The following is a 15,794-nucleotide window of genomic DNA, read 5'->3' as shown; positions in this document are numbered from 1 at the left end:
GGTATAGGTTCCAGCAGGTGCATAGTCTTGGCCTTCCCTCACAGGCAAAGCAACTCTCCAGGGGTACCATCTGGGGATTGCCTTCTCAGAGTGGCTACTTTGCTTTTGTTCCTTGATAAACAATCCACATTTACTAAGAACAAGTACGATTTGTAAGCATCTAGCTTGTGAAGGAAGGCAGGACAGTAGGGCCACCTGTAATCTCACAGGCGCACCCACAGGGGAACTCGGGGCCAGTCCCAAGCCACCGGTTCGCAGGGACTTGGAAGCAAGAACACTCTTGGCAGCGTCTGCGCTGTGTCCTTCGGGTCTGTCTTTCCTAAATACCGAGGGGGCCTGGGATTTAAACTTGGAGCCCTAAGCGAAGTTAGAACTCCACGTTCATTCTGGAGGGAGCCACTTCACCATTATTTTAGCCAAAGGTTTGAGGCTTCCTAGGTTATTTCCGTCATCATTCTCTTTAAGGCGACTCGCCTGCCATCCAACCCTTAGAAACTCGCCGACCTCAGAACCTCGGCTTTCTGCCGGCCAGAAGTGCCCTGATCCTATCCCGCTGTCTGGCAGCAGCCCAGCCACAGCCGAGACTGAAGTCCGCTGGAACCCACCAACAGACACCCTGGAATAGGGTGGAACCGCGCTTCCACTCTCTCGAAATTAGCGCCCCTTTCGGATCTGCGCCTTTTGCGGTGCGTGTGGCATATGATCTGAGAAATGCGCCCTGGGCCACAGGCAGCCGAGGAGGCGGGGAAGAAACAACATTCCCTCCTCCCTCTAACCGCAAGGCCCGGGTGGGGCGGCCTCGCTGGGGTCGAGATCCCGGGCCGGAGCTGGTCGTTGGCTGGCTTGGGGGGCTGGGGAGGAAGACGCTAGGGTCTTCCTTCTCTCTCTGAGCCCCGCCAGATGTTGGAAAGGCACACAATAGGGGAGAAACACGAAGAAACAAAAAGCTATTCGCCAGGATCTTAATAGGCTCTGTCGCGTGGTCTCTACGGGGAGGACGTCGGGGAGGGGGTCAGGAAGGTGGGTGAAGACGGACCCTGGGGAGTTTGGGGTATCTGATACTTAATTGCCAGGGGCCAGGGGTCAGCCCTTGACCCTTACGAGAGGGGTCCAAAGGCAGGGAGGAGCAATCAAAGGAAAGTTAAAGGGTTTTCACCATCTTCCTCAGTAGAGGGAAGGGAGGGGCTGGGATGTTTGACAGTTGTTGGCCCGGGGTTCAGCAGAATTTGTGCGTCCTTTACACACCCTATCCCTCCACGAAGCACCGACAGTTCAGGGGGCGACTTGGCCGACGTAGCGTAGGGGACGTCACAATCCCAAACCGAACTTTCTTCTTCAAGATCAATACGCCCTAAACGTTGTCCCCCTGCCCAGGCGCACTTTTGTAAAAGTTTGTTTTCCCGCCACCCACAGCCCAACACGCACCCTGCAGTCATCTGCGATTCGGGATGGGTTCGGGGACAGGCTTGTGCCCCGAAGGAAGACGGATTTTATTGATATATATATTTTAAAATCAGGGCCCAGCAGCCGGGAGGCGGCCGGTGGGGGGGCGGGGGAGACCGGACTCTCGTTCCTGCCCGGGAAGGTTGCGCGGTGAGCCGGCCAGAAGCCAAGCCGCGGGCAGGGGTCTGAAGCCGATTCCAGCCCCGGAAGCACGTGGAGGGCGGGCGGGGAAGCGGGGTCCGCCACCCCAGTCCCTCTGTGCATCTGCCCCAGGTGCCTCCAGCACCTCTGCCCGCCTGGGCACGACCCGGAGCGAGCAGCTGCCAGGCTGCGCCACCTCCCTCGCTTGGAGCGGGATCTCACTCACCGTGGGGTTTTACCTTCAGCCTGGGGCCCTGTCGGCTTCCTGCGCCGGGTCAGCTGCAGCGAGCGCGAGAGGAAGAGGGTGAGCTCGGGTAGGAGGGGCGACTCTTATGGATCCACGCGAGGGGCTCCGGCTCCAACGAGCGCGCGGGCGAGCGAGCGCGGGGCTCCAGCTGCAGCCGCCGTGGCTCCAAAGTAGCCCCCACAAGCACTCAACGCGCGGCAGCTGCGCGGGGGTTCGGAGCCGGGACCTCCTGGCGGCCGCTTACGGAATGGCAGTTCCGTGGAGAAGAGAAGTCAGGTCGGCTTTGGGTCATCTTTCCTTGGGAAAGAGATGTAGAAAGGACAATCTACTGGGGCTCCCAACCATAAGGAAAAGACCTTGACCCTCTGGCCAGGGCGGCAAGGAAGATATCGGATCAGAAAGGGTGCGTTCTGGGTCCACAAGCAGCCACATCCAAGGGACCTAGAGAGGGGGGCATCCAGTATCTTCTCCAAGATTTTCTGACGTTGAAAAATGCCATGGACTGCCTGATGGAGGAACAACATTAATCACTAGAAAATAACTTTGAGATTCTGCCAGGTTTATTATAATGAGCTAGGAGTAATGAAATGAGCACGGACTTTGAAGCCCAACCTACAGCCTGCCACTTTCTACCTCTGTGTTCTTGGTCTATACGCCTCAGTATTCGCCTCTTAAATTTGAGAGAAGAATATCTACCTTGCAGGGTGGTTGTAAGGGATAAACTAAACATAGAAAGTGTCCATAGTTCACAGTAGAAGTTATTAAATATTAAGCTTCCTTAAGAAAAGAACGAGTCTTCCATATCTTTTTATTCCCCATCTGATTGCATCTTAATGTATATTGATTGAGGAGTACCAAATAACTAAGGATTTCATTTTATAATTCTTCTTACACATTTTAAAGAGGTATGGAAGTATGTTAAGTAGAAATTAGGATATATGGAGAAAACATGCTCCCCCAAAAGTAGTTTCCACAGCTCGTAGAAGAGAACCTCTAAAACCACATATATCTTTTGCAATATCAAGGTATTTCTGATATTGCAAGAAATATTCAATAAACAGTCATGGTCTAATGCTGTCAACCCTGGAGTAAATGATTCGATTTAATTCTGTATCACTTAGGCAACACAAAGATATTGGAGATTGTGAATATGAAATTCAAACATGAGGGGAAAAAGCAAATACAAAAATGCAGCCACGAAGCAAGGTCTCTGCTCATCACTGAGTAATGCAATCGCATTTCCAAATTGCCTAAAGTCCCAGTCGCTGCTTTTAAAGCTCCTTGTGATCTTTTGGCCTCGTGGCAACCAGACAGCTCTTCATCATCCAGAACAATTAGGATGGCAGGGTCTCTCTCTCTTTTTTTTTTTTAACAAGGCATTTACTGCATTTATTATTTCTTTTGGCTAGAGCTATAATAAATAGAATAAAATTTATTTATGAAGCTTTTATCTACTACAAATGCATTTGCCAGGTCTTAAATTTTCTTCAAGCCTTCATATTCATATTTTATTGCTGTTGTGTTTTCCTAATTCTGAGATACAAGTTTTGTCTATCCCAGGTAGCTTCATCTGTAACAATACTTATCTTACAAGACCGTTTTAGATTAAAGGAGATAATACATGGGAAGTTGATGCAAATACATACAAGAATTTAGCAATGGGGAAAAAGAAATGATTTAACAGATGGTGTTGAAACAATTGTATAGTATTCTGGAAAAAATTAAATATAATCTTAAACTTACATAAATTTCAGATGGTTTAAATATTTAATTATATATGTATACATATGTGTGTGTGTATACATATATATATAAAATAAAACCATGAAATACTAGAAGAAAACATGGGTGCCATCTTGCAAAGGAAGTGTCTCTAAATCGCTCTAGCTTAATAGTACGTCTCTCTCCCTTACTGGTCCCTAATTGTGAGGAGGCTATTTGTTGCCTGCCCAAGAATTCTCATTACATGATCTTTTTGGTCCTGTCAAGAAGAGAGAAAAAAAATAAGGTTTCTTGTCTCAAAAACTAAGGCAGAGCATTGAGATCTAACTTCTGTCTTGGAGACAGGGCACACCCCGCAGGGTGCACATGAGCAGGGCTTGCACAGGGTGAAGAGGGCAGTTGATTCTAATCAAGAAACATTAATGGAACTGTCACAGCCTCTCTACTGGGTTTCAGCCTTGCTTGTAGGGAAAGGGGACTTTCAACACACTGCCATGCCTGTAGCAGCTCCTTCCCTGGGGAGGAATGGTAAATCTGGCAATTGGGAGGGATTTCACTGTTTCCAGGATAACTTTCACCCGTCAATGAGTGGGGTACAAGATTAAAGCTACCCCAGCTCTCACCCAGCTTTTCTCCCTGTCACTGGTGGCTGAGGAGGATGGCTCAACTTTCAGAATCTGCTAGGAAGAGCCAGCATTCAAGAATCAAGCTTTCCGTTGTTCTCCTGTGTCATAGCCTGCTCACACTACTATAACAAAATGCCATAGATTAAGTGGCTTATAAACAGAAATTTATTTCTCACAGTTCTGGAGGCTGAGAAGTCCAAGATCAAGGCACCAGCAGATTCAGTGTTTGGTGAGGGCCCATTTCCTCATAGACCTCTTTTTGCTGTGTTCTCACACAGCAGAAGGGGGCACGGAAGCTTTCTCAGCCTCATTTATACAGGCCCTCATCCCATTTATAAGGGCTCTACCCTCATGACCTCTGAATACCACCACCCTGGGAGTTAGGATTCAACAAATGAATTTTGGGAGGACACAGACATTCTACCTGTAGCATCCTGGGCTACATCTCCTTCTGAAACGCAGCTTTTATCAGAGCCCTGCAAGGGTATTGTATGGCAAACTGACTTCATCATGGATTGAATAAGATACTGTTTCCCACTGGCTATTACGCCTTATGTGTATGCTTTTTTGCTTCTGTGGGAAAACAATCTGAAGGGAAAGAATGGGAGGAAGGGGAGGATTCAGGTACCCAAGTTCACCCAAACTGACCTGATCTCCCACCTCAGATGTGTGCCAGCTGCTGTCTTCCCCCTCTCCAACCTTTCAGTTATTTAAGGCCGCAAATCATGGAATCATTTTTTACTTTTCTCCTTTTCTACTCCACCTCTTATCTATCAGCAAATCTTGTTGTTTTTGCCTTCAAAAGAGATCCAAGAGCAGACCTCTTTCCACCACCTCCACAGTTGCATCCTGGTCCAAGCCACAAATTCCTGCAGCCTGGGTTATTGCAATAGCCTCCTAACTGGTCCCTCTGCTTCCCCGCCCCCTGTATGCTCTAGTCTCAATACAGTAGCCAGGGCAATCCCGTTGAAATGTATGCCACGTTATATCACTCGGCCACTCAAAATCCTCCTTGGGCTTCCTCAGAGTAAAACCAACACAAACAGCACCTCTTTTATCTCCAACCTTGTCTCCTACTACTTTCGTCATCATGAATTCCACTGCATCCACACTGCCCTCTGTGGTTTCCAGAAATGCCAGTTAAGCTCCTACTGCTGGACCTTCATACTTTTTGTGCCTTCTGCCAGGAACACTCTTTCCTCAGATACTTTATAACTTTCTAGCTCACCTCCTTCAGTTCTTTGCTCAAAAGTCACCAGAGGCCTCCCCTTTCAACTCTATTTAAAATAGAGTTGCACCCTGTGCAATCACCACCCCCTTCCAACACTCCCTATCCACATTCCCTGCTCCAATTTTCTCCATAGAATGTACTGCCATCTGATATCCGATATATATACACTGCTTTTCTATGGCTGCTGTAACACATTACCACAAACTTAGTGACTTAAAACAATTCAAATTTATTATTTTATAATTCTGAAGGTTAAAAGTCTCAGGTCTTGGGCGGCTGGATGGCTCAGTTGGTTAGAGCGAGAGCTCTCAACAAGGTGCTGGTTCGATTCCCACATGGGATGGTGGGCTGCGCCCCCTGCAACTAAGAGTGAAAACAGCAACTGGTCTTGGAGCTGAGCTGCGCCCTCCACAACTAGATTGAAGGACAACAACTGGAGCTGATGGGCTGTGGAGAAACACACTGTTCCCCAATATTCCCCAATAAAATAAAATAAAAAAGTTTCAGGTCTCATTGGGCTAAAATCAAGGTGTCCCCAGGATTGAATTCCTTTTGAAGTCTATAGGAGAGAATCAGTTTCCTTGTTTTTAATCAGCGTCTAGAGGCCACCTGCATTCCTTAGTTCATGGTCCCCTTTCTCCATCTTCAAAACCAGCAACAGCAGGTTGAGTCTTTCTCATATTGCATCACTCTGGCCTTTCTACTTCCTTTTGTACTAATAAGGGCCCTTGTGATTATACTGAGGCCATCAAAATAATCCAGGATCATCTCCCTATGTTAAGGTTAGCTGATTAGCAACCTTAAATTCCACCTACAACCTAATCCCCCTTTGCCACATAACATTCACAGGTCATGGGGATAAGACACAGACATCTTTGGGGGTGCATTATTCTGTCTACCACACTCCCTCACTCTTTCCATTAGAATATAAATTCCATGAGACAGGGATTTTTGTCTGTTTGGCTTATTACTTTATCCCTAGACTATCTCAATAAATGTACAGGCATGTGCTATGGCCCGAAGTGTGTCCCCCCTCCTCCAAATTCATATGATGAAGCCCTAACCCTCAATGTGATGGTATTTGGAGAGGGGCCTTGGGGAGGTGATTTGAGTTAGATGGGCTGATTGGGGGGGGGGCCCTCGTGATAAGATTAGTGGGTTTACAAGAGGAAAACAGAAAACAGAGAACTCTCTCTTTGCTTCCATGTGCGGACATAGCAAGAAGGTGGCCATCTACAAGCCAAGAACAGAATCCTCAAAAGGAACCAAACTGACAGCCACGGTGACCTTAGACTTCTCAGCCTCCAGAACTGTGAGACGTAAATGTTATTGATTAAGCCACCCATTCTATGTTGTTTTTTTTTAATAACAGCCTGTGCAGACTAATATAGCACTCAATAAATATTTATTGATTAATTAATGCAGAGACCTCACCATAGATATTGTAAATACTGAACATCTATTGTGTACCAACAATGTGCTTCCTAAGCACTTTACAGGGAATATCTCATTGCATTCTCACAAGACCTTTCTGTGGTTGGTACAGGTGAGAAAATCATAGACTAGAAAGTTGAAGTAACTTGCTCACAGTCATACACCTGACACACTGTGTAAGCAGGTTTGAGACTTGGCAGAGTGATGGAAGCTCGTGGCTGTATCCCTCACCCTCCCCTACCACTAGCATGTGGCAATGGGCAACCCTGGATTTTGCCCTCAAGATGCTTACAATCTAACAAGAATGACAAATACACAAATAACAATAATATAAACAAGACTATGGGAGGCAGTGTAGAAAAGGCCAACACATTGCTGTGGAGCATAGATATGGGCAAGGTTAAGTTTGGATGAAGTCGATTATGGGGAGCTTCAGGAAGACTGTGGCATTTGAGCTGGAGTGAAAGATGGTGGACATTGGTGGAGTTCAAAAGATTGTTTCAGATAGAACCACAGGAGTAAAGATACAGGACGGTAGAAAAGTGTGAGATGTATCCTGGGAATCAAGATTAATAGAGCTGGTATGAAGACTTGTCATGCAGTTAGACGGCTGGGATCCCAAATGCTAGGCTAGAGAGCAGAGGAAATTTAATGATTTTTGTTAATAGTTATTAATGGAGGAAAATTACCTGAGGGGGTTGTCAAAGTAATGTCTGACGCTGTAACTCAAAAGGCAGCAAGTAGTAGAGAAACACGAACTTCTTGCCAGATAAACTGTTTTCCAAGACTGCTGTTTGCCACATTATACACGGGCAATCATGGACCTGTAATTCTGGTCCAGGGCACAGTCTCAAATATCTTAGGCTCAAAAGGTCTAAAAGAGAGCAAAAGTGGATAATGAGACAACTGGGCCACTTCCGACCTTTGGACAAGTACGGTTTTGACCACCTTCATTTCACAGATGAAGTAACTAAAACTGGAAGGATTAAGTGACTCTCTCAAGATTACACAACTGCTGAGATTGGGACACTGATTCTGGATCTCATGACCATCAGTGCTCTGTGTGCCCTGATATGCAAGTGGAAAAGGCCACCAGGGTGCATTTGTCCAAAGGGAAGTTGTCAGCTCTTAGGCTGCTTCAGATAATCCGCTCCAGATTGCTATGGAATAAGTCAGAGGACTTTCGATGGGAGCACTCATCGATCTCCCTTCCGAGCTCTTCTAGGGAAAAGAGAGGAGCCAGAATCGCCTGCAAGGTGCATGCCAGGGAGACAAGGTGCGTGGTGATGAAGAGAATGGGCTTCAGAGTCTCTCTGGGTCTCAGCTACCTCATCTTATGAAACAGGGATAATAAGATAGGTAGCTGTATGGATTCGATGAAGGTATGCACGCAGGGCGCTTAGCACAGTGCCTGTCACGTGGTGAGTGCTCAGGAAACACCACCTCTTTTCTCTTTGCTGCTCATCGTTCTCACACCACCCTCATATCACCACATCCCCATGTACGTAAGAAACCCCAGCACCCAGCACGTGTTAATTTGCACACTGAATCCAGAAGCCTCAATGTCCCTTAGGATGTCATTTCCTGGAATTGGGAACAAGGAGAGTAGATCTCTTGGGTAGTTTGATATAGAATGAATAACATTCACATTCTTTGCCCCAGTCAGTGCAAATTACTTTTCATCAATTTCAATTCATGCTTTATACATTTCCTGTACGAGGAAAGCCATGTTACTCTTCTGGTATAGAAGAAAAATCCCAGAAAGTGTCTATTGCTAAACCACCTCATTATAGCTTCCTCTGAGAGGGTATCAAAGAGCAAAGGGATATCACAAGGGTGTCACCATGGCAACATCATAACAGATTACAAATACAGTAAAGGTGGAAAAGAATGTTTGCATAGTCATTGACAAACAGACCCACAATTATATTGCTCTGGAGAGCGGTGCTCAGAGTTCAAGGATGACTCAAATTAGATTTGGTAAGAGGCTATTCCCATTTATTTTGACTGAGTCTGCCAATGTCATAGTGTGCTAACTGTGATTGATACAGGCAATTTACTAACAAACAGCAGATATTATCAGAGCCCCACCTTTCATCCCAAGCAATGAGAGTCCACAAATCTAAGTGTCTAACTAACCAATATTCAACAGTAAGGCGTATTGTGTCCTTACTTTGATTTTGTTTTCAAAACCCTAACTAGTCAGAAGGCTGGAGAGATTGCCACAGTGCTTTATGGGACATCTCTGGGTCCTGGAAAGGAATGTACATGGCTCTCTCTAAGCACTGAAATAATAGCAATTCAAACAAACAAAGAAAAACAAACCAAACAAATATATATATACATATATATATATATATGTATCATATATATCATATATATAAAAATAAAAATACAGATATATAAAATAGATAACTATAAAAGATACATATAAAAATATCTTTATATATGTATTTTACATATATATAACATATATACATACAAATATATACACATATATATATATATATATAACTTTTTAAGCCATTTCAAACCATGACAAGAATCCATGTTATGTTACAGCATATTTTCTGCTAGCATAATTATTAACGTATTTTATAATGACACTTGATGCCTATAAACATTTTCTCTGAAATCCACATCACATCAACCCCATCTTGAGGAAGTGGAACTGAGGTATATGAGTCTGAGGGCTGGGAAACTCCCATGACACTCTTCCAAGTTGTATCAGTGCCGCTGAACAAGATGGTGCCATTTGGAATCATAATGGACATTTATGTACTTCAACTCTGTAGAAACAGAGTGAATGTTCTTTCCCACGTTATTTTTTAGTCAATTTTATTGAAACATGACTGTGATCTTACCTCCTGCTCTTAGGATCTGCTTGTATTTTTCATAGAGACCCAAAGCCCCTTCAGATCTTGCTACCAGACGGTGGGATTTTGTTTGTTTTTTATTAGTTTGATTAACGAGTGACTCTTCTCAGATGAACCTGATGTGTTTACTCTGGCCTTACACAAGCCAGGCATAGTACACTTGTGGTCAGTCTCAGTACTTTGAATAATGGAGAGGAATTGTCTCACCATAAAACAGGTCAGCTTCAATATGATTCCAGGAGTGTTAGTTACCAGGAGAATGACAGTCTAAGGTAGTCTCATCTAAAGACATCATAGCCTGGGGCAGCTGGTTAGCTCAGTTGGTTAGAGCGTGGTGCTGGTAGCACCAAGGTTGCCGGTTCGATCCCCACACGGGCCACTGTGAGCTGTGCCATCCTTAAAATACATAAATCAATAAATGTTTAAAAAAAAAAAAGAAAAAAAGAAAAGACATCATAGCCTGGATCCTCAAAACCAATTTAAGAGCGAGACTTCGGTACCTTTCTTAAATGAGAAAATCAGACCACTGTGTGCATAATGGGTTTGGAAAGTTGTGCTCTCAAAGTAATTACATACAGGAGGTATAGGAAGATAGATAAGAGAGAAGGACGGTGTGTCATGGAAGCTTCCAACTGGATCACAGCCCTCTCCCTCTTTCAAATAGGAAAATAACGAGTGATCCATCCCACCACCAAGGCCAATAAGTCAGTCATTAACTTCCACCTGCCCTGCATGCAAACCAAGGAAAGTCTTGCGCCTCCTCAGCAATCCTTAGATGTCTGTGGAAAGAAATGAAAGAAATAAACTTCTACTGTCAGACTGAAGGTTCATGAACACGGAGCCTCTCCAAACCACCCCTTGCCTTCCTGGCATTAAAAAATAAACAAGAGTTTCCTTTTCCCATCATAATTAAGGCAAGACACAAAAGTGACAGTATCACTCATCCCGACCTACTTTAGCCTCCAGCTGTTTTACCTACTCAGGACCCTGCTTCCTCAAGATTCCAATTAGATTTGATACACTGCTCAATATTAATTTCCTCTTAAGAAGCTACTTCACCATTTGGAAAGCCCCTTAGGGGGAATAATTATTGAATTTCTAAATGGCCTCTGGCCAGTCTCAAAGGTGATAGTGTTTCATGTCCAGTAAGATGAAAGAGACTTGCCGTGGGTACTGAACAGCCTTGATGATGCTTTTCTGAGGAAAAATATCTCCCTGAAGTCTTTTAGAAAAGTTACAGTTAAAAATTTCCCCAAGTCTTACTACCCAATGCTCAACAGTTTCTGTAGAGATGAATGTGTAATTTCCTTCCTTCCTTCCTTCATTTATTCTCTCCTTCCTCCCTCCCTTTATCCTTCCCTTTTCCTTTCCTCCTTTCTTTCCCTTCCTTCGTTACTTTGTGCCAAAGAGGATTTATGACAGCTAGGTAACCTGTCAAGATTTCTACCCGATGTTCCAGGAGAACAATTCTCCTTCTTTGTAAACTTGAATTATACTTTCCTTTCCTTTCCTCGTCTTTCTGCTTCCCTGTGTTCTTTTCTGTTTATCTCAGCAGATGCTAAACCAGGTTTTCATTTGAAGGTGCCCCTCATTGCTGCTCAAATTGCGGGCAGTGAGCCCCAAAAGCAAAAGGAGAGCTCAGGGGAAGAGCTGGAAGGTCGCTTAAGGTCATTTGCCTCCGTGTCTGGTACAGCTCTAGAATGTTTACAGGAGATAGCAGCCAGGGAACTCACAATTACTGAATGCCCATTACGTGCTAGGAGCTGTGCTGGGCATTCGCTCATCGAATCCTTACAATGATGACGGATAGGAGGTAAAATTACTCCCTTGAGAGATTGGAAAACTGGCCCAGGGCTCAAACAGACTTTCTTTGGTTCTCTCAGTTCCAACTTTGTATCACCTTGCATCCATCAGTCCCATAAGAACTGAGATTAGAGTTTAGGGACACAGTTTGGCGTGGTAGACATCCATGGTGTCCCTGTCACATCACTGGGCACATCTCTGATTCCAATGCATGTATGGTGGCTGGTTTCCCAGATCTCTAGCCGGCATACACCAGGCATCATTTCACTGTCAGCCTCAAGACTGTTTCCACAGCTGCAAGAGCCTGCTTGACCTAAGAGTGAACACAGTATGTGTACTAGATGAAGGGCTAGTTGAAGCCCCTAGAACAACCAATGGGAACGAGAGCCAATGGCTAAAAGCTCTATTCTCGGGTCCTTCAGCTGGACACTTACAGGACGCATTCTTGTCATGTCTCACAGAGCCAAGCCTGAGGTGACCGGTTGTCAGTTCATCCTTACGGTGGCTTTTCCTCCTCATTGTTCTAGTCAGGCTGCTGTCTCACTCTTGCTTCCTGGAATCACCTCCCAAATAAACGAACTGACGTCAAATCCTTGTCTCAGGCTATCATTTTGGGGGGAATCCAAACCAAGATCCTTGAGTTCCTGGTAGACTAGAAATAAAGACCATTTTGTGTGCTGACTAGTAGAGGAGAGACTTGTGTTGTGAGGCCTGTACGAAAATAAGCTCAGACTAAACCAGACAGAGATCTTGAAACAGACAAAACAATTCCAAGCCAGGAACTCGTCTATTAAGAAATTTCCCCTTAAGTTGGAAGTCTGTTTGAGGCAATGTATGCAAAGTATTCAGTAAACGTGCCTGAAAGGAAATATATCAAAACATTAACTATATTTTCGTCTGAGTAAATCTTCAGTGGACGTTCCCTTGACCTTCCTCTCTTCTCTTGATCCATCCGTCTTGACTGCCCACTGGGGAATCTCAATTTCTATCCCTGGAGGTAATAGCTCTTTTTTCCTGCTCCTCAAACTACGTAGAAGATACTGAGACATCATTCTCCACTTGGAAGGCAGCACAGGAGGTTGGTTAAGTTGTGGGCAATAGAGGCAGGTCAAGTTCAAGTCAGCTGGGTGACTTGGTCTATCAGTTAGGTTTTGATACAGAAACAATCTCCCAAATTCAGAGGTTTAAAACTGAGTTTTAAAACTTAACCCCAAAGCTTAAAACTTAAAACAAAGGTCATGTCCTGCTCATGCAACATGCTCGTCTTAAGTTGGTGGGGGTGGGGAAAGGGGCTCTGCTCCTGTGGCTCCCACGGCGGGACCGCAGCCACCGCCCAGACGTCAATGATCGCCGTGGCAGAGTGAAAGGGAGGCAACGCTCAAACTGGTTCTCTAACCTTCCTTTTATATATTTTTAAATTAAAGTGTATTGGGGTGACAATGGTTAGTAAAGTTACATAGATTTCAGGTGTACAATTCTGTATTATATCATCTATATATCACATTGTGTGCTCACCACCCGGAGTCAGTTCTCCTTCCATCACCATATATTTGATCCTGTTTACCCTCTTCTACTTCCCCCCTTCCCTCTTACCCTCTGGTAACTACTAAACTATTGTCTGTGTCTATCTGTTTTTGTTTCTAAGTTTGTTTGTTCCCTTGTTGTTTCCAGTTTTATATTCCACATATCAGTGAAATCATATGGTTCTTGACTTTTTCTGACTTATTTCATTTAGTATAATATCAAGATCCATCCATATTGTCTCAAATGACACTATTTCTTCTTTTCTTATGGCAGAATAGTATTCCATTTGTATATGTACCACATCTTCTTTATCCATTTATGGTGGCCAAGACATGAAAACAACCAAAGCGTCCTTCTAACTTTCCTTTTGAAAGTGACCTGTCACTTGGTTAAATGTCATTGGCCACAGAAATTCATGCGGTCATGTCTGAGTTCTCCTGAAAGGGAAAAAGTACAATCCAACTTCTAGGTGAGAAAAGAGAGAGAGAAAAAGCAGCAGAATGTTTGTGAAAAGTGTCCATCACATTTGGACAAGCATTAAACCTCTGCTTCAATGTCCTCTTCGTGTATCACAGGATGTCCACTTTATGAGGTTGTTGTGAGGGTCAAACAAGAAATTGCTCATAAAGCCCCTGGCACATACTCGTCATAGCCATTACTCAAATGTTGCTATTCTAACCAGGATCCTTTGTATACCCGGAATATTAAGATTTAGACCAATATTTCCCAGATCTCTGGGATACATAACAGCAAGTTCTTTAACCCTTTTCCATAAGTTGCATTTTCTAGTTTTAAAAAATAGTTTCTGTGCTCTTTCTCTGAATTTCTCCAAGTTCCGTCCATTCTAAAATATGATTCCATTGTCACCCCAATAAACTTTAATTTAAAATAAATAAATAAATAAATAAATAAATAAATAAATAAATAAATGAATGAATGATAAAAATAAAACAAAATAGGATTCCCGCACAGTGATCCTCACATAGAAAGAACCTGATTACTACTAAGGGATGAGCAAGGACTTTGTTCCAAAGGAGAGCATATACAAAGATAAAATGATGATCTCCATGTTTCTTATTTATAGCAAGTATTATTCTAGTACACAGATAAACCCAGTGTAAGTTCATCAGAACAGTACAGGCCTCATTAGAAAGAACATTATTATTATTATTCTCAAAAAACTAGGGCTATGAAGTTATTATAATTATGTGGGCTCCTTTGGCCAAGTATAAATATGTGATTACAGTTTCAATGGAACCATTATATTGTCAACAGAACACATGGAAAACCTGTAGGGGCTTCCTGACTTGAGACAGTGGACTCTGGCTTTCCCTAGGGAAAGTGGGGGCCTTGGTAAGGACTGAGCAAGGGCCTGAGGCAGAGGCGGTAGCCTCCCTGCCTCACCTCGCCCCACCCCTCACCAGCCTAGCTTTTGGTTTGGAAAGCCACCATTCTGAGTATCTGGTCATGGGACTTTCTCACTACCTTTGGGTTGGGTTGACCTGCCCCACATCTTGTTCTCACATGTGATGGTCATCGACTCCTAGTTTTGTAAGATGTTCTTTATTCAGGCAGAATTTGGGCCAGAGACTCTTTCTGTTCAGCCAAATGGCTCAGCTTATGTGGACGTTGGGGCTGTTTACATTTTCAAGACCTGCTATTGCGAAACTCTAAAAAAGTTTATTTTACATAGTTTTCTTTTGCCAGAATGAATTCATTTGCTTAAGTTATTTTTAAAATGTGTTTTTTTAAGCTTCTTAGAGAATCTCTAGTCTCCTCTTGTTTGTGTGGGTCTAGGCCAGAAAAAAATGCCGAGTGTATTGATGGAAGCCAGAGAAAATGTCTAGCCAAAGTGGATCAAAGAAGGGTCTCAATTTGAACAGAAAAGCCCCTACTCCCTAAATGCTGATTAAAATGCTGTGTAGTTCTGGCCCCAGGAGCTGAAATCCTTGAAGCTTCTAGAACCAGGAAAGCCATGCAAATGAGTCTCCAACTGCTCCTACAGGCGTGTGGGAGAGGGCAGCATAGACGGATACTCATCCAGGAGAAACACCCACTGCAGCCAACTGGATTCGCCAGGGAGACTGCTGGAGGTTGAACAGACATGAACCTGCTACCTCATCCGAGTCAAATGGGCTGATTCTCAAACTACCTTGCAAATATCTTACTTCACAACAATTTTGTAAAAATAACTCTTTCTTACCTGTGGGGGAATCAGAAATCCCTTTGAGAATCTGAAGGTAGCTATGGACCCACCACTCAGAAATACGTACATACATGCAAACTTTTGCTTAAAAATATCATTGGGGTAACATCCAAGAACTTGCAAGGGGGCCCATAAATCCCCTTGCTTCAGAATCTGAGATTAATGGTCTATAGACACTATTCATTCTTTCAGAACTCACCATTCCTGTTGCATGGCAGGCACCACGCTGTAAGACAAGGACCAGCCTTCTGAAGCTCAGTGTAATGAGAGACAAATAAACCCAAAATGAGAGGCAAATAAACAATTGCAAAAAGAGTGAACTACTATGTAGGACTATAGCAGAAAACTGTAAGAGCCATGAATAGAGGGTAATTAATTCAACACAAATTTAATCAACGTATTATGTGCCAGGCAATTAGGGTTAAGATATTGCACAAACATGGTCCTTGCCTCATGGAGCTTATATTCTGGAATGCTTTAAATCTGAAGTTGAGGGAGGGGCTTGGATGAACAGGACACCAACCTAAGGTGACTCCCGATT

The 15,794-nt window shown here is 43.9% G+C and overlaps 1 protein-coding gene across 2 annotated transcripts in view; it reads right to left on the bottom strand.

Moving 5' to 3' along the window:
• MOB3B (MOB kinase activator 3B) overlaps positions 1-2,070 on the bottom strand; it is a 179,509-nt gene extending 177,439 nt beyond the window's left edge. Inside the window, exon 1 of one of the 2 annotated variants that reach the window (XM_019736285.2) lies at positions 1,811-2,070. The gene's annotated coding sequence lies outside the window, so the exon portion shown is untranslated. The remainder of the gene's footprint in view (positions 1-1,810) is intronic. The other variant, XM_019736287.2, reaches the window with a different exon arrangement.
• Positions 2,071-15,794: the final 13,724 nt, after the last annotated feature.

This window comes from Rhinolophus sinicus, linkage group LG04 (assembly GCF_036562045.2).
Source record: "Rhinolophus sinicus isolate RSC01 linkage group LG04, ASM3656204v1, whole genome shotgun sequence".
Classification (NCBI taxonomy): domain Eukaryota; kingdom Metazoa; phylum Chordata; class Mammalia; order Chiroptera; family Rhinolophidae; genus Rhinolophus; species Rhinolophus sinicus.
This window is presented reverse-complemented; position numbering and strand designations above follow the sequence as displayed.